Raw genomic sequence first — 27,207 nt, 5'->3', positions numbered from 1 at the left:
GCTTATTTTCAGGGGAGGGCTTATTTTAGAGGAATCTTACACAGTAAGGGGAGGGCTTATTTTTGGGATAGGTCTTATTATCAGGGAAACACGGTAGCTGTACCAGATTTCAATCTGTATTATAAAGTAGCAGTCATCAAAACTACTTGGTACTGGCTGAGGAATAGAGGAGTGGATCAATGGAATAGATTAGGCACACAAGATTCAGAAGTCAATGACTATAGTAATCGATTGTTTGATAAACCCCCAGACCCTGGTTTTTGGGATAAGAACTCACTATTTGACAAAAACTGCTGGGAAAACTGTATGTATAGTATGGCAGAAACTGGGCATAGACCATTATCTAACACCATTTACCAAAATCAATTCTAAATGGGTGCATGATCTAGGTATAAAGGTTGATACTGTAAGCAGTCTCCTAAAACAAGGAATAGTTTACCTGTCAGACTTGTGGAGAGGGAAAGACTTTATGACTAAACAAGAATTAGAGAACATTATAAAATGTAAAATGGATAATTTTGACTACATGAAATTGAAAAGCTTCTATACAAACAAAGCCAGTGTAACCAAGATTAAGAGGGAGGTGGGAAATTGGGAAAGAATCTTTACAACCTATGTCTCTGACAAAGGACTCATTTCTAAAATATACAGAGAATTGAGTCAAATTTATAAGAATACAAGTCATTCCTCAATTGATAAATGGTCAAAGGATATGAACAGGCAATTTTCAGAGAAAGAAATTAAAGATATCTATAAGCACATGAAGAAATGCTCTAATTCACTATTGATTAGAGAAATGCAAATCAAAACAACTCTGAGGTACCACATCTCAGCAGTCAGATTGGCTAAGATAACAAAACAGGAAAATGACAAATGCTGGAGAGGATGTGGGCAAATTGGAACACTAATGCATTGCTGGTGGAGTTGTGAACTGATCCAGCCTTTCTGGGGAGCAATCTGGAATTATGCCCAAAGGGCTATAAATACTTTCATACCCTTTGATCCAGCAATACCACTCCTAGGATTATATCCCAAAGAGATCATAGAAATGGGAGAAAGACTCATATGTACAAAAATGTTTATAGCAGCTCTTTTTGTGGTAGCAAAGAATTGGAAATTAAGGAGGTGCTCATCAATTGGGGAATGGCTGAACAAGTTGTGGTATATGCATGTTATGGAATACTATTGTGCTATAAGAAACGAAAAGCAGACGGTCTTCATATTTACCTGGAGAGGCTTATACAAACTGATGCTGAGTAAGAAGAGTAGAACCAGGAGAAATTTGTACACAATTACAGACACAATGTATGTGTGATGACCAACTTTGATAGACTGGACTCTTCGCAGCAATGCAGTGATATAAGTTAATCCCAAAAGACCCATGATGGAAAGAAGTAAGTGCATCCAGAGAAAGAACTAAGTTTATATCCACGTGGAAGCAAAATACCTGATCTTTTTCCTTCTCTTATTTGGTTTTATGTCCTCTTTACCATTTTTCATTCCAGCTGGTACAATCCGTCCTTATAACCTGACTAATGTATAATGTGAAAGTATTTACAGATCCTATATTTGACTATATGCCGCCATGGGGGGAGGGGAGGGAGGAGGACAATATGTGAAACTCAAGGAATTGTGGAATTGAATCCTGTAAACTAAAAGGAAACAAACAAATTAATTTTAAAAAATAAAATAAAGTTAAAAAAAGATAAAAAAAAAGAATAGATGCAAAGACTGCCAAATTTAAAAGTAATATGATCCTACTGACAAAAAAATAGGTTAGGATTAAATATGTGGAAATAGCACTGCATTTGAAGTCACAGGGCCTGGGTTCAAATCCCAGCTATAGTGTTTACAACCTATATGACCTGAGGCAAGTCTTTGGACCTTGGTTTCTTCATTCTGTAAAATTAAGGGGCTGAACTAGATGATTTCTCCAAAGACTCCTCTATTTTTAAATCTTATGAGCCTCAATAGTAATTACCTCTCTTGCCTAAGGAAAAATATCAAGCATCACTATTCCATTTCCATGATTCCCAATGACAGCATTCCATTCTCCCCCACCCAAAATGCTAAGAGATTACTGCTTCACTCCTAGTGTGGCTTTGCCCTTGCCACATGTCTACAAACTTTTCCCACTCAGGACCCCACTATTTGCCATGCCAGTCTACTTGTCAGCAGAGAATGAAGATTTTTCCCTAATTTATGCAAGTGGTTTAACTTACTTCTTCTAACTTTCAGAACTAGATTTGAACTCAGGTCTTCCTGACTGAAGTTTAGCACTTTCTACTATACCATTTATGCTTCTGGGATGGAATAAAAGATGGAAGGATTGAATAGGGTTTGCAGGGGTAGGGAACCTGTGGTCTCAAGACCATATGTGATCCTTTGACTGAATCCAAACTTCACAGAACAAATCCCCTTAATAAAAGGATTTGTTCTGTAAAACTTGGACTCACACTCGAGGACCTAGAAGACCACATGCCGTGTCGAGGCCACAGGTTCCCCACCCTGGGCTAGCCAGATTATTATAGTATCTCAGATATGAAATGATAGACTTGAGAATAAGAGGAGGAGGTTAAAAAGAGCAAATCGAAGAGAAATTCTAAAGGAGAAAAAAACAGGCCTTGGTGACAAACTGTACTTGGTGAAGGAGAGGAAACCATCAGTAATACCGGTAGCCTATGATGATGGCGCATTCATTGTCATGAAAAGGAAGCTGGATCAGAAGACCAGGATTTTGGTCTTGTTCTTAGCCAGCTGTGAAACATAAGGCAACTCACTCACCTAGTCTAGCTTAGTTTCTACATCTGTACAATGGCAGGTTTAAACCACCCTAATCTAAGACCATTCAAGTTCTAGCTATCTGAGTCTAAGCATAAGGCAATTTGAAGTGTGCATTACTATCAGATCTTTAAAGTGTTTTGATACAGATTTCTTTTGAATGGCAAGAATACAGGTATATAGGGTGTGGCTATGAAATACAGAAACTAGACAGGAGTAACCACTAATTTTCAGACAGATTAGAGTTGGAGATTCACAAATTCAACATAAATTGATGTAAAATATGCTTGATGATTTTTGGTGATATCTAAAGTCAAATTTGATCGTTTTTAATGCTAATCATAGTGATGAGAGTAGAGGAAAGCAGTAGCTTTAGCGTCAAAAGGCCAGAGGTGCGAGCTCCAGTTCTATTACTTACTAGCTGTGAATCTTGGCACAAACTGCTTAATTTCTCTGGGCCTCAGTTTACTAAAATTGAAAAATGGATAGTTAGAACTATTTATACCCAGCAAATATGAAGTATTAGCAAATCTTCAAGTGCCATATAACTAAACTATTAATATTTAACCCAGCTCATAAGAGGCAGCAGGGTGGCACAGTGGATAGAGTTCTAAGCAACTACAGTCTTGAACTCAAGTCTGGCCTCAGATACTTTCTAGCTTTGGGACCCTGGGCAAGTCACTTAATTGTTTGCCTCCTAAGTCCTCTGTTTCTTTTTTTTTTTTTTTGGAGGGGGTAAGGTAGGGCAATTAGGGTTGAGTGACTTGCCCAAGGTCTTAACAGCTAGTTAAGTGTCTGTTACAGGAATGGGAATTTAAGATCTTCCTTGCCCCCAGGCCCTTTGATAAACTTAAGTGCACCTGGAGCCTGTGGGGGTAGGCTTGGTTTTCAGGAATGCTTTTTTATTGGGCAGTGGGTCAAGAGGGTTGTGACATTCTCTGAGCCAGGAGAAGGCTAAATAAACCCTGATGTGAGGTTTTGCTTTGGGGCTCACTTTGAGAAGTGTTGTGTGATTTGACCAGACAAGACTCTGGGCAGCCGTTGAGAGCCCCCCTCAGCTTTGAAAACCCAGATGTTGATGCTTCCCTCTCTGGTAACTGTGACTAGGTATGAATGTAATGGTCAGACAGTTGGAGGCCTGTCTGCTTGATCCTGTTTCTCTGTCTTCTTGTAACTTGTTTGTATCCTGTGAAGTTCAGGGTACTTACCTTTTCCCCCTGAACTAGGTAAATGACATATGTTTGATTAAAGCAAGATTGTTAACACATTTTGAGTTGCTTTCCTTTAGAAAAGCAGATCTAAGAACCTGTGTTGGCAGCTACCCTGGGTATGCTGGGGTGCTTGCTGTTACAGTGTCTAAGGCCGGCTTTGAACTCAGGTCCTCCTGACTCCAGGGTCAGTACTTTATTCACTGCGCCACCTAGCTGCCCCCTGCCTCCTCAGTTTCTTCATCTGTAAAATGAGATGGAGAAGGAAATGGCAAAACACTCCAAAATCTGTCAGGAAAAATCCAAATGGAGTCACAAAAAGTCAGACAAGGCTGAAACGACTCAACAGTAATATTTTATAAGGTTGTGATAAGAAAGCATATTTTGTAAATTTGTAATATGTAAAAGGCTACATAAATATAATCAACTGCTTTTAATGAGTTATTGGTAAATTATTTTAAATAATAAATATGAAATTCCTTTAACTACAACACAAATGAGTAATAATCTTCCAAACAGCAATCTTGAGCAGCAATATCCTTAACCCATTGCTCAAAACATTTTTAGAGCTCCAATAAGCTGCCAAGTCATGTTCTTTGATTCTACTTTCATTTCATATTTCACACTGCTCCCCTTTCAGGTCCTCTATGTTCCAGGCAATTTGGCTCATCAGGTACTCCCCACACTTGATATATTCCACCTCCCACCTCCATACATTCCCAAAAGCTTTCCCTCTTTCCTCAAATGTAATCTTTCCTCATCTCCATTTCTGTTTGGATCGTTCTTCAGGACTTAGCTCAGGCACTACCCTTCAGGTGCTAAAACTTTGCCTAATTCTCCAAGTTGTTTTCTTCCCAAAAATGACCTTGAATTTACTACATCTGTCTACGTGCAGTTTCCTCTCTCTAGAACAACGTAAGCTTCTTTTGGGCAAGAGTTGTTTTGTTTTATTTTCCCAGCACCTAGCACACACAGTCCCTTGCACACAGGAAGCATGTAATTAATATTTGTTAAATTGAACTTAATTCAAAATGTCTAAAAATGAATATTTAAAAAGAAAAATAAGCTAAAAAAGAAAGTTTACGTAAAAAAATAAATTGCAACTGATTTTTTAAAAATTACCTTCAGGGTCAAATCACAGAAGCAAATCAGTCTGATTTCTTTTCAAGTCATACCTTGTTTCTGATAAAATTAAAAAAAAAAAATACAGGGTGTCCCAAAAGTCTTGTTGCAATTTTATGCTAAATGAAGTTTATGAAGTGTTAATAAAGTTTGGAGGTGAAAGATGAATTATCAAGTTTGGGGAGTACCTAGTAATCCAAGTTGATGGGGAAATAGAGTTACTACTGTTAGGCTTTTTCAGCTTAAATTGGCTGTGACAGAACTATTGTTAGCTGCACTAAGACTTTTAGGATACCCTGTATCTATCACTCACCTTGATGAACTAACTTGTCTACCAGACATTTCCTCTTCCACACATTTTTTTTCCCTTTTTTTTGCTAAAAATCAATATACCCTCAAAGATTTACTTTTCATTTATGAAAATTAGACTTACCTTTACATATTTACAAATGTACAAATGTCTTCATATAAAAAAGAACCCTCGAGGACATCCCTCTCCTGCTAATTAGGACACTGAGGATCAGAAACATCAAGTAATTGACTTTTGTGAAGTTGTACCCCCTTCCATAACTACCTTCTATGCATGTCATATATATTCCATATATATTCGGATGTGTAAACGATGTCTAGCCTTAAAGCATAAGATGTTTGGGTCAAAGGGCATGAAGGGGCAGTTTCACGAAGAACAGAACCATCAGTCAATAGTCGTTTATTAAACCTTTACTATGTATGCAGGCACTTACTATGTACCCAGTTACCATGTAACTAAGCACTGGGTATTTTGTAACCTTCTCACCATTGAAGAAAATGAGACAGAGGTTTTAAGTGACTTGCCCAGGATCACACAGCTAGTAAGTGTCTGAGGCCTGATTTGAACTCAGGAAGGTAAGTCTTGCTGCCTTCGGGGCCTGCACTCTATTCACTGGCCTACCTAGCTGCTGAACAGCCAGGGGAACAATTTATAAAGTAACAATAATATTGTAAAGACGTAGAACTTTAACGACTTAAAATACTGATCAATGCAATGACCAACCCTGATCTCAGAAAGCCAATGAGGAAGAATTCCTTCTACCTCTGGACAGACGGGTGACAAGATGCAGATCAGGATATGCACTTTTAGACATTACCTAAGTAGGAATTTGTTTTGCTTGATTATGCATATATGCTACAAAGGCATTGGTTTTCTTTTTTCCAATGAGAGAGAGGGGTGGAGTCAAAAGTTAAGAAAATAAATGGAGGCTAATGGAAAAAAAATAAGATGTGTAAGCTCTTTGTGTGCAGGGGTCGCTTCACTTCTAGTTTTTTATTTCTAGTACTTAGCACTGTACTTCACACATAATAAGCCTAGTAAATGTTTGTAGATTGATTGGTACTGTGAGAACCTAGATCTTCCAGTTCCACTATTTATCAGAATTATGTAAAAGCTGTTTGGATTTTGGAGGTTTGAGGTGACCATGGTTTTTTTTTTTTTTTTAGGGGGGGGAAGGGAGTTGTTTGGCTTTCTTTACTATCTTGCTACCAAAAGCTCAACATGAAATTAAAACATTTGTCTTAAAATAAAAATGCTGGCTAAAAATATTTAATACAAGAGGCGACACATCATGCCGACTATCACTGAAGGCAGCTAATTTATGTCAGGCCATTGGTGCGGTGGATAGTGCCAGGCCTGGAGTCAGGAAGATTCATCTTCCTGAGGTCAAATCAGGCCTCAGACACTTACTAGCTGTGTGACCCTGGGAAAGTCACTGAACTGTTTGCCTCAGTTTCCCCATCTGTAAAATGAGCTGGAGAAGGAAATGCCAAACTGCTCTAATATCTTTGCCAAGGAAAACCCCAAACAAGTTCACAAAGATTCAGACATGTCTGAAAAACAACTCAACAACAATACATTAATCCCACATATCTTTTTAAAAATGTCTTAAAATATTGGGAAAGAACTAAAAGTGAAATTCTATCCCCAAATTTCTCCTTATTTAAGAACAAAATCTACAAGAGAACAAGCAATTGAGAGGCAGGATATAGGCAAGATGATATTTATATTGGTAAAATTACTTTTGTATACTTTAAAAACAAAAATGCAAAACAATCTGAATATTCAAATGGTCCACTTTGTATTTTTTTTATCTAAATCATGCCACAGTAAAAATTTCAAATGCTAATAGAATCTCATATTTCTGTCTTCAGGATCTGTGTTTAAAAACCCAGTAAGTTATAGGTGAAACCATGTTATAATAAAGTCCTTGCACTGGATCCTATTTATTCCTTTATTACACCAAATTCAGACTGCAGTGGCTCATCTTACAAGCAAGATTTCAACATATGTTCAACTGTAACCTACCTTCAAAACCAAAACAAATTGTTGAGTGATTATGCTTTTCAGATTAAAATTTTGATATTCTCAAATTAGTTCACTCAGTATACTAGGTATTAATTAGCTACAGTGTGTTACAAGAGCTGTTTTACACCAATCCAAATCACTGAATGTTAAAGGGAATGTATACTGCTCGGTGTGAAATAGAGGGCAAATCACAAATTACAGCTTTAACTGTTTTGGATGTTGGCACTAATTTTTTTTCCAGATGCTAAATGGAACTAAAATGTTAACACTAAAATTAGTAATCTGCCTTTTGAAAATAGCTCCATAATAATTTACTGTCACACAGCCACAGTTGTTTAGATACTAGACTAAGCAAATCAGTAGTTGTCCTACACAATTTCAAGCTCAGCATTTTAAAAATACAAAAGAATATGCTTAATAGATGACAAAAAGAATTCAGTAAGTTTAAACTTAAAATGGTTTGAAATCTAAATTAAAGCCAAGAAAAGTTCATTTTAACTTCTTTAAAAGTCTCCCTTCCTTTTCTTGGGAATTCCTGTCTCACCTACTGGGTGCTAGACACACAAGATTAAACCAGACAAAGGTGAAATGCTCATAGACTTGTAAAAATTTACAATATTAATAATTTAGACAATGTATTGGATTTAAAGAAATACATCTTTCTAGGATGAAGGTGGAGATGGTACAGCACAGTCTGATTATTTTAAAGGTAGTTTACAACATCATAAAATAGAAAAAATGGCTAGAAAATTAGAAAATACTACTTGTCACCAATATTCTATTAACAGTGTTGGGGCGGCCAGGTGGCTCAGTGAGTAAGAGCACCGGCTCCAGTGTCGGGATGACCTGGATCAAATCCCGGGCTCACACACTCAGCACCACACCCAGAAACACCTGGCCGTGTAACCTTGAGCAAGTTACTTAACCCCAATTGCTTTAAAAAAAAAAAAGTGTCAACAAATATTTTCATAAAGACATTGATCTAAACTTATGTGAACAGTAAATGAATTTATATTTGCAATAATTCTTCTTAAAAAAGGGATAACATTAATACTTCAAGACTATGAGATTTCACATATGTGGGTCCTGCTGGAACCAATGTAAACTTTAAGCCTGTTAGAACTCAACAGGTCATCTTTAAAAAGAATGACAACAGCCAAAAAATATGTCATCTTGGACAGCAGACCTGATGATGGATTCTACGCCTAAGTTTAGAGAAACTCACTCCCAGACACCCAGTCTACCCTTTCCAACTTGGTAAGATCAGCCAGTACTGCGTTATGTTGGTATAGCTTTTGGGAACCCAGGGTCATCCCAGTTTTGAGAAGGGTTTGGGCACAGCTGACCTTGGGCCCCAACCCTTTTGGAAAACCTATTAAAATACCAGACCCTAATTTTCCTTAATAAAACAAACAAAAATACCTGTAGCCTGTAAGTTCATTATTGCTGCCCTCATTTTCAATCTTTATGGGCCTTCCCTATCTATCTTTATGGCACAGCACAGAAAGAACACAGGCTCCAGAGTCAAAGGATCTGAGCTAAAACCTAATCTCTGGGAATTACTGACCTAGGCAAGTCACTCAACCGCTCTGACCTCAGTTCTCTCCACTATGGGAGGACTGGAATAAACTCTCTCTCCAGTCCCTTTGAGCTGTACACCCCCCGAGATCTTACAAAAGGAAACAGCGCAAACCATACACCTTTGCTTTCCTTCTTCTACCCCTAGTCCCTTCTTACTTATCTCCAACCCCCAACTCATGTCTCCCACAACTCACCTGTCTCCTAAAGCCTTGAGCAATAAAGCTAACAACCATACAACAATAATCTAAATTATATGTGTGTTCTTGTTTAGTCGTCTTTCACTTGTGTCCAACTCTTCGTGACCCCATCTGGGGCTTTCTTGGCAAAGATACCAGAATGGTTTGCCATTTCCTTCTCCAGCTTATTTTACAGATGAGGAAATTGAGGCAAACAGGGTTAAGTGACTTGCCCAGGGTCACACAACTGGGAAGTATCTGAGGCCAAATTTGAACTCAGGTCTTCCTGATTCCAGGCCTAGCACTCTATACACTGTACCATCTAGCTGCCCTATATATCTGCATTTTATAAACAAATATATACATATATTTGTATATGTATATAATATATGTATATGTATATATAACGCATATATATATGCGTTAACTCTTCTTAAAAGGGGATAACACCAATACTTATTATCAAAATAAGAATTTTAAATAATCCAAGATCATACTACATTTCAGTTAGAAGTTAGTAAAAATAAAGGCATTTTTTCCCCCATCCAATTCACAGATTCCCTTGAAGTTTAAGAACACTTGGATTACATGGTCTTTGAGATCCTTCCAGCTCCAAATTAATGACCTTATGAGCATATTCAATCATCTGGAATGGTCAATTAAACTCAAGAATGCCTTTCAATTTTATGATAAAATGATTAAAGACATAGCCAGTACAATCTCCTCATCCAGGTCCATGAAAACCCAACATTAAGTCAAACAACATTAAAGGGGGCAGTTAAGTTTCACAAGAACTTAACAGCATGATTGGTCAATGAGTTCTATCATAGAATTTCGTCACTTTACCACAGAGGTCAGTTATAATGTACTCAAGACATGACTGGGTTACGTGTGAGTTGAGACAAAGTTCCTAGAGTTTATAAGCCCTGAGATTTCAAGTTTATCAGGTTATAGTAGTTTTATTTTGGCAGGTGGAGAACAGGGTAAGGGATGCTTAAAATAAAGTTTTTAACACCCAGAGGAAACGCGGATGCTCCATTCAGCTCTACCAACAGTTCAACCTTTCCAAACACCTACTTCTGAGCCCAGCCAGACCCTTCTCAAGCTGGATAAGCACTATTCTGTCTTCTTTTGTCAGCCAGATTTCTCTACTGAAGAAATCAGTTTCTTTTGAAAATTCCTAGGCTGATATGTTGACAGGTTGAGGGATAAAACATTAGCAGGGATCAAAATCACCTATCTCACATACTCTACCTCCCAATATTTACAAAAGGCATCCCCTCTGCCTATAATACACTGCTTCCTGACCTGTATCTCTCAAAATCCTTCAAGTCTCTGCCCAGGTACTAATTCTCTTGGAAAGTCCTCCCTAACTAGCTTCCTCCTACTTGCTAATTCTCTCTCCTTCCTCAAACTGCATGCTTTATACTTGTATATACATAACACTGTACCACCCTAAGTCATCAAAATAATCCCTGAAATAAATGAGCTTGGACTCTGTCATTATTCAGTCACTTCAGGCCTGTCGGATTCCTTTGGGGGTTTTCTTGGCAAAGATACTAGAGTGGTTTCTTATTTCCTTCTCCAGCTCATTTTACAGATATGGAAACGGAGACAAACAAGGTTAAATGACTTTCCCAGGGTCACCCAGCTAAGTGTCTGAAGCCAAATTTCAGCTCAGAAAGATGAATCTTCCAGTATCCTGGCCCAGAACTCTATCAGATTCACCACCCAGTGCCCCTCAACTCTAATAGGGTATATAAATAGGGACATAGAAAATACATATAGAGAATACGGAAGATAACCTTAAAAAGAGCAAAGACTGCTTCATTAGAGACAGCTAGGCAGAGCACCATACCTGGTGGAAGGAAGGAAAACCACGAGTTAAAATCCAGCTCCATACACTTACTAGCCCAGCTGTGTGAGACCCTGGGAAAGTCACTTAATCTCTAACTGCCTCAGTTTCTTTCAACTGTAAAATGGGGATAATAACAGCATCTACACTGCAGGGTTGTTGTGAAGATCAAATGAGATTATATTTGTAAAAGCACTTAGCAGAGTGGCTGGCAGACAGTAGGAGTTTAATAAATATTTATTCCTTTCCTTCCTTCATTATTCCATTCCCTCTTTACAAATTAAGATATTCTTTCTATCATGAAAGCCTTTCACAATCCTCTGCATGTTTTTGGCACTTGATAAAAGTTTTTAATATTGAAACAAACTGCTTTTTTTTTTGGGGGGGGGGAGATTCCAGAGATAAGAAGTGACAGGGAAGGTTAATAAAGAGAGAAGGGTTGGAAAAAGTGGATGGGGTTGGGGGCCAAATACAGGGGAAGGGTAAAATAGTTTTCCAGAGTTGGGACTAGAGTGATAAATTAAATTGAGAGATTCAATTCCCTGACAAGACTTCAGGAGGATACTTAAGTTGGAACAATCAAACAAGAAGCCATGATGTAGTCTCAGGGATTCCCAAATTCTGATGTCATGGTTTTACTCCATCCAATAAATACCAAACTGAAGAAAAGGGTGAGAAAGGAAGAGGGAAATGGTCAGGATTAGAAAAAGGATGACCAGAAAAGAGTTCAAGAAAGTGAGGGTTAGTTTCATGCAAGGGACTAAATTTCTGCAATATACTAGCCCATCTCCTTTCTTTCAGTCTCTCCTCCCTTCAACCTGTTCTGCATGAGGCTGCCAAACTAAACTTCCTAAAACACCATTTTTAATCAGGTCAATTTATTTCTTAAGAACCAATAAAGGTTTTCTCCTACTGTTTACGTGAACAGACCAAACTCCAAACTCCTTCACCAGGATCTCCATTAGGTTTTAATTCTGGTTCTTCCACCTGTAGAATTGTGGAGATGTCACTTCAGCTCTCTGTTTCTCAGTCTCCTCATGTGTAAAATAAGGGGCTTGGGTCTCTGAGGTTTCCTCCAGCTCAAATATTCTTTATGACAGATTCAACCCTATCTCCTACCTCTTACACCCTACCAGGAATGTAACTGTATGCTCTAACCCAGAAAGCCCACTATTGGGGCACATGCCTGGCCAAGGAGGCATATACAGAAAGGCCCCCCCATATAACAAAATATTCTGAACAGCATTTTTTTGATCACAAAAAAAGAAAAACAAAACTGGAAACAAAATAGGAGTACTTCAACTTAGGAAAAAGACTGTGGGATACGGTCATTATTGCACAGTAAGAAATAAATGAATATGAGGAATTCGGAGAAATGATTCAAATAACCTGAGGACAAAATAAGGAATACTAAGATAACAACAGATACAATAACTAGATAATAATTTTTAAATTATATAACAAAATTATGTGAATATAACAAAATTATAACCAAAAATGCAAATGTAGCTGAAGTAGACTAATTTCAATGATTAATCTAGACTAGCAGGAGAGGAATAAGCATCTCCCTCCTTCCAGCAGAGAGCAGGGGGAGTATAGGTAAAGAGTGACTGTGGCCAGAGAAGTTGATATTCAATAAGAAATGTGAACGTCAGAACTTTAGCAGGAGACAGTATAATTTAACCTCTCATTAGCTGAGGAAGCCGAAGTCCAGAGATTTAGTGATTTACCTCTGGTCGTACAATTGGGAGACACAGGAAAAAACCCAGGTCTCCTGATTCTTTTTACACATCAAGATATTTGAAACTGAGACATAAATTACCTGTGCTACAAGTACTCTCACGATGACATTTTAAAATTAACAGAAACACACTTTCATCCAAATCTAATTTAGCAAGCATCAAAGGAAGGCATGAATAGAAAGCCTCAGAATTGAATGATATATCTAGATTCTCCATGAGCTTTCAGGTAAGGTTCACATACGCTTGTACCTTTAAAACCTAAAGTTTGTCCAAAATATGAAGTTAATAGAGGTCCACCGAGGTTAAGTCAGTTAAACATTTATTTATTTATTATCTGTTAGGTACGATGCTTAGTACTGGGACACAGAGAAATAAAAGGTGGTCCCTCCTCCCGAGGAGCTCTGGGTCTAATGTAGTGACTTGCCCAAAGTCACTCTGATTAGTAAGTGACTGGCAGACTGGGGACTGGAACCTAGGCTTTCCATCTCTAAACCAGTGAGAAGCAATGATTATGGGTTTTCTGGAACCCAAGTTTCTCAACTCCAAGTCCAATGCCCTATCTACTATATCTTATGTAGTACCCCTTAAAATTCTAGGAAAAAAGACCACATTTCTAAAGAGAAACAGCAATATCATAGCAGAAAGTCTGAATATTCTAAATATTGTTCACTGAAAACTAAAATCCCCAAACTAACATCCAAATTATAATTTTCCCTTTCCCCTTGTAGTTTTCCCTAGAGTGTAGCACTTTTATTCTCTCTCCCCTAGAAATTTTATTGTGATCCTTTACAAGAGAGGAAATTAAATATCCAAAGGTCTGGAGATATGACTAGCTAAGACACACACACACACACACACACACACACACAGAGTTAAGTTGGGTTCAGAATATCACAATCTTTAGTAGCAGCAAAAAACAAAAGGGTAAAAAAAACCCATAAACAATTGCCAACTGTGGAGCTTCCAGGATGAGCACACAGATGGTTGTGTTCATGGAAAAAGGAAACAAGGCAAATATAAAAAGTGATCCTTTATTAAAAGAAATTAGTCATTTTTCCTCCTCAAATTATCTCCTTGTGAGTGGGTACTGATGCTTTCAGTCAAATTTCTGCTTAACATCAGGATACTCATGGTACAAATCTAAGAGTGTTTTATATTTGTACATCCAATATTTATTGAATTCAACAAATATGAAAGGACACATACATAATAATCCTTAGCATTAACATGATTTCATATAAAGAAATTATGGTCTAATTAATTTTGGTAAAAGAATATTCATCTTCATGGATTTAATGGTATAGGTGTATAAATATACACAGCACAACATTTGTAAATAGGGACTATTTTTCCATTATCTTAAGGACATAAAAAACATGGGGACGAAAGGATTTTAATTACAAAAAGGTCAGCTGTGTAGAAGAGTACCCATGCTGGTAATTCAAAAGGTTTAACGGAGCGTAATTATAGTCACTGTGTACACGTCTAAATACTGGGGCTGAAATTTCAATCAGCCTCCAGATATCAAAAATTAACCTGATGTTCCCCTAACAGAAATATTAGTTCCATTTTCAAAATGGGTTTGCTTCCACTCCCTGACCCAAGAGAATTATAAACAGAGGCACCCTAACCCAAGCATTGGGCTGATAGTTTATCTACTAATCAGCTCCAAATTAGAACTCTCTTCAAGGAAACCATTTTTTTTCCTCCCTCCAGGGGAGGAACTAGTCTAGCAGAGAAGTCAGGGAAAATGGAATCTATTATTAGAATGAGAAACCAGTTTTCCTAGCTGAAGCCTAGTAGGCAGCACAGCTAAACCTAGGGAAAGCAGACCAAGTTTAACAGGGCTACTTCAACAACAACAAAAAAAAATCCAAAGCAGGACAGACCCAAAGAAAATAAAAGTGACCTATTGACTAATTTCTATTTTGAAGTGTAGAATGTGATAGATAATTTCTATGAAGCAGTCACTGAATCTTATCTACTGATTCATAAAAACACAAATACAGCAAAGAGAAAAGGGACTGGTACCAATTACCTTGACCAAAGTACAGAAGATTTTCCCAAATGTAGGCAAGTGGGAAAGAGGCAACAGTTGAATACAAAGGAATGACTGTGCAATGAGAGGTAATGAAAAAAGATGGGGGAAAAAAGAGAAAAAAACTCCGGAAAAATCATGCTGTCAAAAGAATGCTTTGAGAGGGACAGACAAGAAATATAAAACTAGTCAAGAAAAATGAGGAAAACTAGAAAGTCCCTAAGAATTGGAAAAGATAGATTCATTTCTGTAGCTGATAGACCAATTTCAGCCGTGCAATTTCAGCCCCTTCCAAAAGGTCAGCAGACATTCAGTTCCCTTCTGAAACACTGTCTCCAAAATCATTTGCTATGTGCCTATCCACTTCATCCTTGTAATAGGAGTCTGAAGGCTAGCTATGAGCTTTACTAATTCTGATGTCAATGTTCCCCAACCAGCTTCGGTCATTCAAAAGTCAGTGGGGGGTGGAGGAGGGTCAAATAAAGCAGAGACACAATTTAAGATAATGATTTTCTGTAAAATGAACACATTGTCGAGAACACCAAAAGGAACGACTATTTTTGCTATCTCCTGTGGCAGGGACAAGTTATGTAATTAAAACTTTTGTTGACTCCCTCAACTACTGCGCCAAAATTGTTAAGAACAGTATAACAAGAGCTAAGATATAAATTTTGCAGAAAATCATCCTTTGGTTGCCTTTAAAGAGTAACTTTCTTTCTTTGGACTGCCATCTTTCTCCAATGACTGACTGACTACCCAGCTAAGTACTGAATTGTTCTGCCCTTCTAAATTCCAGTGGTTTCCTTACAGATGTGGGAAACACATACTTAAAAAAACAACACACAACTTTATTTCATGTATCTAAAATCCACTGGAAAACAATGCTTTTGAGAGCATTAGGGTCAATGTCCTTTACAAGATGTAACCCCAAAACTCCATTCCATTTACAGAGTGAATTATAAATAATGGAGTCAGTATTTGTTGTTGAGTCATTTCAGTCATGTCTGACTCTTTGTGACCCCATTGGGGGTTTTCTTGGCAAAGATAATGGGCTGGTTTGCCATCTCCTTCTCCAGCTCATTTTACAAGCAAGGAAACTGAGGCATACAAGGTTAAGTGACTTGCCCCGGGTCACACAACTTCGGCTGAATTTGAACTCGGGTCTTCCTGACTCCAAGCCTGTCACTCCATCCATTGTCCTACCTAGCTGCCTGAGCATACATGGACTACCACTAATGAAAAGGACACAAGAAGAAAGGCAAGATAAGTTTACAATTGGGCAAATTACTCTGAGTGTTTGATTTTAAACAATTATGAGACAACAATAAAGGACATACTTTAACAGCAGCAGCAACTCATATCAAAATAATAAAACAACTGAAAATATATTACATGCCCTGCAATAGGTCTAAACAATTGCTTTGGCACCAAGTGGGAGAGCAAGAAAATCAACAGAATTGCACAATCCTAAAAACCAAGGCAAATCCCATTACTGAAGAAGGGCCCCAAACACACAGACGTGTGTGTCCACACACTCTATTTTCAGGACGCTTCCAAATCCCCTTTGATAGCCAACCCTCCTCCATTTTAATATCTTGGGCATTCTGTCCCATCTCACCAATCCATTTAATTGACACCCCTCACACACAGGGGCATAACCAAGGAAAAGATGAGGGCCACCAGAAAAGGGCTGAAGGTCAACTAAAATCTCACCAAGCTACAACATAAACAAAAGTAGTGGAATAAAGTGTAAATTGCCTTACAATTTTCAATTATTTTAAAGATCCACAAATATTTCTCAAATTTAGTATCTTAATGAGCCAAACACAATTTTTTTTCCTGTATTTCGGGGCCTTTCTATATTAATAAGGTTTTACTCTCTAACAAATTTTAGCATTTCTATCTCTCAATCGGTTAAATTTAACACATATAACAGAGATAGGCATTGGAATCATTCAGCACAACAAACAAAATTTAAAATAGTAACTGCAACTCCCCATTTCAGAAAATAAAGATGCAAATAAAAATTCATCTCACGTCAAAAAACTGTTTTCATAGCTATTTACTGTTCTTTGTTGAATCACATGCTTAATACTCTAAAATTGTTTAATATACAGAAAAGTAACTCACCATCCAATTCAACAACATTCATTAAACATAGACTATTTGCTAAATTGAGAAAAACATAAAGTTTACAAAAGACCTAGTGTGAATTTTACCTCTTTGAGCCTCAGTTTCTTCATCTGTGAAATGAGCAGGCTGGCTGAGATAATTTCTGAGGTTGAAAGGTAGGAGGGACCTATGATCTCAACAACAGCATGGAGCTTGTAATCTGACACATTTCCAGCGTGATATGATGGAAAGAGGGCCAAACCAGGAGGTACCAGGAACTGAGTTGGAATCCTGATCAACTTGTGTGACTTCTTTATATCTCCCTTTTTTACCATCTCTGGGCCTCAATGTGTAAAAGAAGGGTTTGGACTAGTTTAGTGGTGTCAAACTCAAACAGCCAGGAATCCCTACTGCCACCTAATGACTTAGAAAACCACAAATGAACATCATCTATGTTGTATTTTTATTTATTTTGACAAAGACTTCCTGATTACATTTTAATCTAGTTTAGGACTCACTTAAAGAAACAAGTTTTGCTCCTGGGAATTTGATACCTCTTGATTAGGTGACTTCTAAGGTTCCTTCCAGTTATCGATCCATGATTCAAATAACTAGTTTTTATTGTTGTTCAGTCATTTCAGTTGTGTCTGACTCTTCTTGACCCCACTTCACAAAGATACTAGAGTGGTTGGCCATTTTCTTCTCTAGATCATTTTACTGGGGAGGAAACTGAGGCAAATAGGGCTAAGAGCCTTACCCAGGGTCACACAGCTAGAAAGTGTCTGAGGTCGGATTTGAACTCATAAAGATGAGTCTTCCTCCAGGCTGGCACTCTAAGCAGTATACCACCTAGCTGCCCCCCCAATAACTACAGTACAAAAGAGATTTTAATCACATAAAAGAGTTGAAAGTCAAGTATTATGTAAGGCCTAAGAGAGAGAAAAAGGTCTTGAGTTATCAGGAAAAACTTTCTGAAAAAGGGACTATTTGAGTTGAGCCTTCAAAAATGGGTAGAAATTCAAAAGCCAGGTACCTTTCACACTAAAATATTATGAATATTATACAAAACTGTACCCTATGTACCTTTGAGTCATTGCAAGTTCAGAAGATACATGATGATTTAACCTGAAACACTCATTCACAAACTGCTCGGAATTTTAGAATAATTATAGCTTCCAAACTGCTTTTCTAGGTGTCTGATGGGAAACACCAACTTTTTAAACAAAGGCTAAATTAAAAACCCCAAACAAATCAGGATCTACTCTATACTATTTGAAAAAAGGCAATACGTGTGTCATAACAGTGCCCCCTACCTCAATGAAGAATCAAAAATCAACTTCCATTAAAAAAGCACCATCCACTTGGGGTTGGTGAGTATGCCTGTTTTTAGTCAGTTTTCCATCTGAGCACCTGCCTAGATATTTTGGTTCATCTGTACATTCATATATTATTTACTAGGTGCCAAAAATGTACAGTCACATATGATAGTCACTGTGGGAGAAACCAAAGGGTAATAAGGTCCTCATGGAATTAATTGAATTAGCAGGAAACAAGAAATATACACACAAATTAACTACAAATTTGAATGTCCATGTGAATTAAGGAAAGTATCCAAAAAAGTACCAGGAGAAAAGGAAGACAGCACTTCTGGATGATTAGGGAGTTATCCACATAGTGAGATCTGGGAATATTTCATGGGAAAGATGGTATTAGGGTACTTGGAGCTGAGTGTTGAAGAATAAGGAAGAACAGCACAGGTTAAGGAAAAGATGGCATCCTGTGACCAAAGACATAAAGACCAAAGTAGCAAGGTGTACTGGGGAAAGAGAAAGCAGCTCAGTTTGCTAAAACACTGCACAAAACGAAGAATAATGTGAGCTATGATTAGAATGGTAGAGGGGAGCCAAATTTAGGATTTTTTTTCCTGCAGGCAACAGGACAGAAAGCTCCTAAGGGCTATGAGAAGAGTTCAGTCACTCAGTAAACATTTATTAAGTGCCTACTATATGTGCTAGGTGGCAAAAAGATGACCCCTGCTCTCAGGGAGCTCCCAATCTGATGGAGGAAGCAAAGTGCAAATAACTATGCAAAAAAAATCTATACAGGAGAAATTGTAAATAACCAGCAAAAGAAAAGCACTAGAAAGACAGGGAAAAGCTCCCTGCAGAAAGTGAGATTTTGTCTAAAGTCCTGAAAAAAGCGAGGAGGAAAAAGAACATTGCAGGCACAGTGGACGGTCAAAGAAAATGCCGGGAGAGGAGGTGAGGATCTGACTAGAACTGTGCTTAAGCAAAGTCAATTCTTAAGTCATGCATAAGATATATTTGCAGGAAAAGAGTATGCATCACTTAACTAAGGTGGAAGCCACAAGAATGTAAAGAAAAAAGAAAACTCCAGAGAAGCTGTGGATGCAGACACGAAAGAACTCAGCTTCTGAGCAGGTGGAGGTAAAAGAAAATCAAAGACCAACTCCAAGCCTTCAGTCCTGGGCGGGGGAAGTGAATAAACTGGGGCAGGTGAAGGTGTTTTACCACAATGCTCGGCATGTCACATGCTCCTAACAGACTGAAAATTCAAGGAGGGAACAATAGCATCTTTACACTTTCCTATTTCTATTGGGGTTTTTACTATTTTTCCAGGTTCCCAGACTAATAAATTCAGCCTCACCTGACCTGCTTCCTCCTCACTCTCCTTCATTCCACATATCCACACATCTACGTCTCCACGTTCCACATATCTCCCCTCCCCCCACAGAGGCAACTGCGGTTAAGGGACCTGCCCAGGGTCACATAGCTAGTTTCTGAGGCCACATCTGAACTCAGGCCCTCCTGACTCCAGGGCCAACTCTCTATGCCCTCGCTACCCCAGAAAATTTAACTCCTGTTTTTTAACTCCTGTCCAATAGAATATAACTGCCTTTTGTATTGCTATGCTTAGGGCCTGACAAATAGTAGGTGCTTTATAAATCACTGATTGACCTAAAGTTTAAATGTGACCCAGAACTTATTATTCTTCATAGTAGACCCTTCATATATATTTGCTAAATTGCTGAAGATAAACAGCTGAGAAATTCCAACATTAAGGGGACAAAAAAGAGAGACCAGGGAAAGGGACAAAGAAGTTGTCAGAAAAGAGTGCACCATCACTGGAATTTCATGAGAGTTAACTTGTATTGGAATGCAGGAAAAAAAAATCAGAGGGGATTAGGGCTGAGATAGAGCCACTGGATAGAAGGGGAAAGGACAATCACAAGACAAGGCTGAAATATGTAGCAAGTTGATCATAACATTTAAGTAACTATTTCTGAATACAATAAAGAAAAAGGGATTTGAGGAAACTGGGCAGCACTTGGACTGATCCTGAGATCTGAAGCCATAGTCATAAATAAAGTTCAAGTCCTGTTGACTGAAGTTTGGTCTACAGTCATACCACTTTGAACAACTGAGACCTCACAGCTTAAGGAGGATCTGGGCCCCTTAGTACTTGGATGGGCCATCACCTAAGGAACACTGAGTGCTGTAGGTCTGGAGAAATAACCTGACAGAAAGGAGAAATTGGCATCTTTGGGCCCAGAAGACCCAAGTTCAAATCCCACCTCTGAAAAATACAATGGCTCGGGGCAGCCAGGTAGCACAGCGAGTAAGAGCACCGGCTCCAGTGTCGGGATGACCTGGAGATCGAATCCCGGGCTCAGATACTCAGCACCACACCCAGAAATAACTGGCCATGTAACCTTGAGCAAGTTACTTAACCCCTATTGCTTAAAAAAAAAAAATACACTGGCTATGTAATGCTGGAAAAGCCATTTAACCTCTCTCAGTTCTCCAGGCAACTCTTTAAGACTAAGTGGTTGAGAAGGTGCTAATCTATACTGGTAATTCTAGAGTTCCCTGTACCAGAGCAATCACACAATCCAGTTCTTATCCCTTATCTCTATTGACTAACCCAGATTTTATATATATATATATATTTTTTAAATTCTTCAATCCACTCTATCCCAAACAGTTAAGTCAAGTCATGTGCCACACACTGTGTTCAATGCTAGGGATATTAAGTAAAAAAAAAAAAAAATTTTAAAGTCCCTGACCTCAAGACACTCCCACTCCAATGGGGGAGACAACATGCAACTATGTACAAACACGATTTTGACAGGATAAACAGGAGAAAATAAACTAAATTAAGTCAACTTCCCTTTTCCCAGCTTAAAACTTTATTCACTCTAAAAAGAGCTAGTTCCAAAAGTGGTCTATCATTTAGTTATATGACATATATGATGAGTCTGTTCTCATCTTATTGATCTCAAAGACCAATTTCTCATCCTGTTGATGGAAATAGCAGGAGTTCCTGAAATAATGAATTCAGAAAGCTTGGTAACAGAAAATACAATAACAAGCTATTCTCAACTGCAGAGGGAATCTCTTCAGAATGCCATCAGATTTCCAAGGTGAGGCAGGACTGGTGGTTCTAATTTCTGCTATATAGTATTCCTTTAAACCACTTCTCTAGTAGAAATGACAAAAAATATATATTAATTTAAGGCTCTGCAGAATCTTGAAATGCCTCCTGAGGTGGGAAAGGTTAAATTATGTTCAGTAAATTTTTAACATTAAATATAAAGCTGATTATTATGAAACATAATTCTGATTTTATAAATCTGATTTTATGAAACATATATATTTATGTATATCTGCAATTTAACTGGCATAGGAAACTCCCAGTAAGGAAGGTCTCTAGAATTTATAAAATTCTGATTTTATAAATCTGATTTTATGAAACATATATATTTATGTATACCTGCAATTTAACTGGCATAGGAAACTCCCAGTAAGGAAGGTCTCTCTATCAATATAGGCTGGCACCTGCTCAATTCATAGTGTTACTTGTATGGGACACACAGAGAAGTCAGAATGTGTCAGAAGTGAAACTTAAATTCAGGTCTGGCTGACTTAAACTGCCTCATTATAGCAGACAGCCTCTCATTTAATCCACAGATGCTATTTTAACTTATTAACCAGAACAATAAACTTCCCCTACCAAGTTAAAGAAAAGAGCTTACTGTATTTAAATTCTGGATCATGTCAAACCACCACCTTTTAAGTATGCTAAATACACATGAGGAATAAGAAACTTACTTGTGGCATTTCAACAGGATGACACTCTATGAAATGCTTTGCCCAATTTTCCTACTTTGTGTTCACTTCTAGAAAGAATCTAATCAATTAAGAAGTAAAACATTCATCCCACCCACTAGATGGAAGGTTTGGGGGTTTTTTTTGTTGTTGTTTTCATGACAAACTTTTCAGTATGACTGAGAATAGTTATATGATAAGCAATGAGTAGTTTTTTCCATTATACAGACATACCTTTAAGCAAAAACCCACGATCCCAGAACAAGTTTTCACACTTGCTCAAATCTCAGGGTATAGAGAAATCTCATGGTCACCTACAAACTTTTCTGATATTATTCAGCAAATACTTGAATACTAACAGCAAATAAGGTATGGTAGGCATGCTGAAGTTTTGCAAAGCATTTTTGACCCTCACCCCCTCCATTTTACAGAGGAGAAAACTGAGGTTGAAAGAGATTAAGTGACTTCCCAGGCCTGGCCTGCAGTGAGGAAGACTCATCTTCCCCAGTTCAAATCTGGCCTCAGACACTTACTAGTTGTGTGACCCTGGGCAAATCACTTAACTCTAGTTGTCTCAGTTTCCTATCAAATGAGCTAGAGAAGGAAATGGCAAGCCACTACTGTATCTTTGCCAAGAAAACCCCAAACAAGGTCACAGAGAGTTAGACATAACTGAAAAACAAAAAAAAGAAGCCACTGAAAATTTCTAAGAAGAAAAGTATTGTAAGAGCTACCAATGTAATAGGATATTGACAGTAAAAGAAAAATCAAGGAAAAGAGTTTTTAAGGTGTCTTGATTTTTAAAGAGATCTCTTAGGAGTTTTTTTTTCCCTACCTAGTTATCTCTTTGAGCTATCCTAAAATCTCAAATGCTAATGATAAATGACAGTATATTGGCACTGAGTAATTACAAGTTTATTTTTCCACAACAGAGAAATAATTTTAGTAGCATGCCAAATAAACAATTTGCAGGAAAACAGTAACTCTTATGAAAGACTGGAGAATACTTTCATATCTGCAGATAGATATAGCTGTTTACCAGCTAAATGATTGGGGCCATAAAAAGCTTTGGTCATGACAACCAACAAAAATAACAGCATTTACATTTATATACCTGAATTATAAAATCTTCCACATACATTGTCTTTTGATTGCCATATGGTCATATATTACAGGGGCTTCCTTTAAAGATTTCACAACTTTCTTAAAAAAAAAATCAATAAATAAAAGGAGATAGAGGGAGAGCAGAGATGGAAGGAATGGGAAGAGAAGAAGAAATTTTCATTTCTTTGGTGTTGGAAACCCCAAGGAAAGACACTCTCTGGTAATTAACTCCAGGAATAGCTCTACAACTTCCTGATTAGAGTTGCTTAGAGCATTGAGAGGTTAAGGGGTTTTCCCAGAGTCACAAAAACCAGTCTACATAAAAGGTGATACCAAGGATCTCTTGACAGGGGATCAGCTCTCTGTCCACTGTACCAAGCTGGCTTTCAAGACAGAAATGATTACCTTATTAAGTTACTAATTAGGCATCTACCATGTGCAAAGCATCACAGAGAACAAAAAAGGTGCTTGGTTATCTGAAGTATGTGTCGAAAATGTCCATCCCTTGAGGACCTGATGCTCATGTTTTGCTTTTACTTATGACCCAGTCAGCAGGAATCCTAACACTTTCCATTTTCACCAAAACATGTTCAGGAACCAAACTTAATTCATATGTGAAAATGTGAAGCATAGTGAACTGGCTTTGTGCCAGGATGACCTGGGTTCAAGTCCTACATGTTGGCTGTATGACCTTGGGTAAATTATTAACCTTTTGGTGCTTCTGGCAAGAGTCTAAGTCTGTAAGTTGCATAAAATATGCTAACCTATATTGGGTGTAGGGTAGGCATTCTCCTATAGCAATGAAATCACAGGTCCACAAAAAAAAATTAGAAAATTTTGTATACTAATTTATAACTGCTATATAAATATCTATAAGCATAAAATCAATAATTATGCCTTCAGAGATACATCTTACTACTTCAGTAAAAGAAAGAAAAATTCAAAGTGAAAAAGTCATTGCAGAAGAAAAGATTTATTTCAATTTTAAAATTGTACTACTAAATAATACAGGAAGAAGAAATCATTCTGACTTGCTTGAGCTGGTTACTCTGAAAATCAGTTCAAATGACTCGCCTTGAACAACTTTGGAGTTGCCTGAACTCATGCATCTGGGCTACCAAGCACATTTCACAAATATTTGCAACTAAAGGCCTTTTAAGCAAACTTTGAAGTATTTCCATAACTCATTTTCAGAAAGAAACAATTTGATTGCCCCATTTGCAATCCATCTGAACAAGAACACATTTCAGTTTCCTCCCTCACTGGGGTGATCTGTGGGTAGTTTCCAGCTCATTTAAGAAAAAACCTAGCTTCCCAGCTCTCAAAACTTCCTCCCCAGTAGAGCCAGCAAGCACTGTTATACTATAAGGTCATTAAATCTCACTTTTAAAGTCACAGACCCATCTCCCCAAGCACCATTTCTCCCCCAGTGTTCACTGCTGCTTTACCAATTAAAAGCTTTCCTATCACGCAGAGCTCTAGCCAGAGAAAATTACATAAAAGCAAAGGACAGAGTTAAAAGTAAAAGGTTTCAGGTAGTAGAAAGTAATCAAGGAGTCCTTAGGGGATCATAAAAGGTTATATACAGTCTGTATAGACCCACCAGTACGTTCACTCACAAATCCAACCAGTGTACTTAATGCTTATGGGTAGCTGATACCTTGAAGACACCCTTACACAGTTTCTGCCCCTTACTGGAAAATAGCAGTAGTGTAAATGACAGAAACAGAAATTTTCAAAAGCTTGGCATAGGTCAACGACTTCAATTAGAAAGGTGATTAGGCACCTTCACATAAGCATATGATAATCAGAAACTTACCAAAAGGCAAAATTCAGACTAATGCAAACTGGGTTTTAGGAAGGATAGGGATTGGGCAGCCTGTTATTTCATTAGCGTCAAATTCAAATAGAAGCCAAGGGCTACTAACCATACAGAAGGATCCCTGAGGGTCACATGGTAACAGTTTTAAAATATAACATTATCTATGTTTCACTGTATTTTTATTTTGTTACATATTTCCCAATTACATCTTTATCTGGCCACATTCAGCTGAGTTTGACCCCTCTGGTGTTGAGAAAACCTCTTCTATCCTCTTTATAACAAAAAAGTTGCCTAACTAGACAAAGAATGGGGCACTGGTTTTGGAATTAGGATCCATGATTTGATTGAATTAACTCCTATTAATGCAGGTCAGCACCTTTTTCTTTAACTTAAATCTTATAGAACTGCCCAGACACACTAAGATGTAAAGGTGAGTTGTCCAGGGTCACACAGCTAGTAAATGGGTACAAATGAACGGACCTGCTCTTTGCCAATATGCCTTATCTCAAGAAACTCTGCCAGGTTTGCATATGCCCAGCTCCACCCTGAAAAGTCCTAAATTCAGACTCAAAGTCCTGCCTCTGATCTGTCATTTAATTTCTCTGAGTTTAGAGAAGAAACAATTTTAGTAAAAGAAAAAGGTGCTGACCTGCATTAATAGCTTATTCAATCATCTTCAACGTTTGGTCCAAGAAGACAGGCTAGGATTCTGCTGAGCATATCCCTTCTATAACCTAAGAGGGGTTTTTGCATCACAAAGCCTCTAATTTCTCTTGCTTCTTGTCTGGTTTAGATTCCTTCGTCCTCCCTAGCAAGTTAAAGAAATTTGTCTGTTTGGAAATATACTAAGAAATAAACGAACATGTGGATAAGTTCCTCTCAACGTGAAAAAAAAAAATAGTTTATTCAAACAAATCACAGGTCCTATCTTTCCTGACTCCAAACCTATTGCCCTGTACATTGCCTCCTTGCCAGGATCTGGAAGTCAACTATAGTCTAGATGATGATTAGAAAACGGCATGAATTAATCATAAACTAGTTAGGAAAGAAAAGCCAGTTAAATAAATGGAGGACCAGTTATGTCCATCAAAACCACTGTTATGAAGCTGTTAAAATGCCAGGGGTTTTAGTATTCACCAGCAGAAAGATGCCAGCATCCTCCAGCATTTTTGCAGTTTATCAATTAAAGTGTTTTGCAAGTCCACACAATACAAAATAAGTTGTGTTTATGTGCAAGTTAATACTTCAAACCCTAAACAATAAGGTAATTTTACACCGCAACTGCCTCCTGTAAAAGAAGAGAACGTAAAACTATTTAGAAACTTGGGTTCAAGTAACAAGTGTGACTAAGTCTTCTAAATAATGCGGCCCAGGACTGACTTCGAAATCCAGCACGTTGTGTGCCTTTGGCAAACATCACTTCTATGAGATGTGACAGGAACGTAGTGGGCAACATTGTCAATAAAGAGGATACAAGAGGTAAGTAATGCCGCTTCCTCTCCATTTTCCTCCTGGAATCTAAGATTCTTTCTGCTCTAGACCCCAGCAGTACCTGGTTCTCCAACCCACCACCTAGCTACTAAAACCCAAGGAGCTTCCTAGCCCTGGGGGGGGGGGGAAGAGCTCCTTCCCAGGAGGCTTGGGAGCTCAGCGCTTCCTGCCTCCGCCAGGCAGGAGCCCCCACCAGCCGGGAGTCCCAGGGACTAAACCCGCAGCTTTATCTCCGCCCCATCCAGCTCCCTGGGCAAATTCTCTCTTCTCTCCCCAACAGACCTCAACCACAGCCTATTTCCTTCTTCTTATCACTCAACAATGCAGAGCAAAATACCGGTGCCTGCACCCGCAGCTCAGGGATCCCAACCCGGGCTGAACCAGCCCACAGGGTCCGTGCCCCCGCCCCCACCTTTCCTCCTCCTCCCCGGGCGCCCCACGCACGCCACCTCCAAAACACAGCGACACCCACCCAGGAGGTAAAAGAAAGGAGAGGAAAAGAGACCACCGGCTGGGGATGAAAAGGAAGGAAGAAAAGAAAGAGGGGAGGGGTGTTTAAAAGTGCAGATACCTCAACGAAGGCTGGGGTGGGGGGGTTCCCCGTGCCCCCACAGAACACGAGGGCGGGGTGTGGGGGGAAAAGGGACTGATCCCAGCAAAAGAGAACCCCCCCCCCCCCCCCCCCCCCCCCCCCCCCCCCCCCCCCCC

General features: G+C 38.4%; 1 protein-coding gene across 8 annotated transcripts in view; it reads right to left on the bottom strand.

Moving 5' to 3' along the window:
• NCK2 (NCK adaptor protein 2) overlaps window positions 1–27,207 on the bottom strand; it is a 202,648-nt gene that overhangs the window by 174,063 nt on the left and 1,378 nt on the right. For 2 of the 8 annotated variants that reach the window (XM_069093982.1, XM_069093983.1), the window contains exon 1: window positions 17,061–21,345. The exons of 4 other annotated variants lie outside the window; for them this stretch is intronic. The gene's annotated coding sequence lies outside the window, so the exon portion shown is untranslated. Of the gene's footprint in view, window positions 1–17,060; window positions 21,346–26,781; window positions 26,803–27,207 lie in introns of those variants that run through there. 2 more of the 8 variants (XM_069093977.1, XM_069093972.1) reach the window with 2 other exon arrangements.

The sequence above is a fragment of the Petaurus breviceps genome, unplaced genomic scaffold, assembly GCF_028583685.1.
Source record: "Petaurus breviceps papuanus isolate PSGF00001 unplaced genomic scaffold, PetGlider_PUasm1.0 214, whole genome shotgun sequence".
In the NCBI taxonomy this organism is placed as follows: domain Eukaryota; kingdom Metazoa; phylum Chordata; class Mammalia; order Diprotodontia; family Petauridae; genus Petaurus; species Petaurus breviceps.
This window is presented reverse-complemented; position numbering and strand designations above follow the sequence as displayed.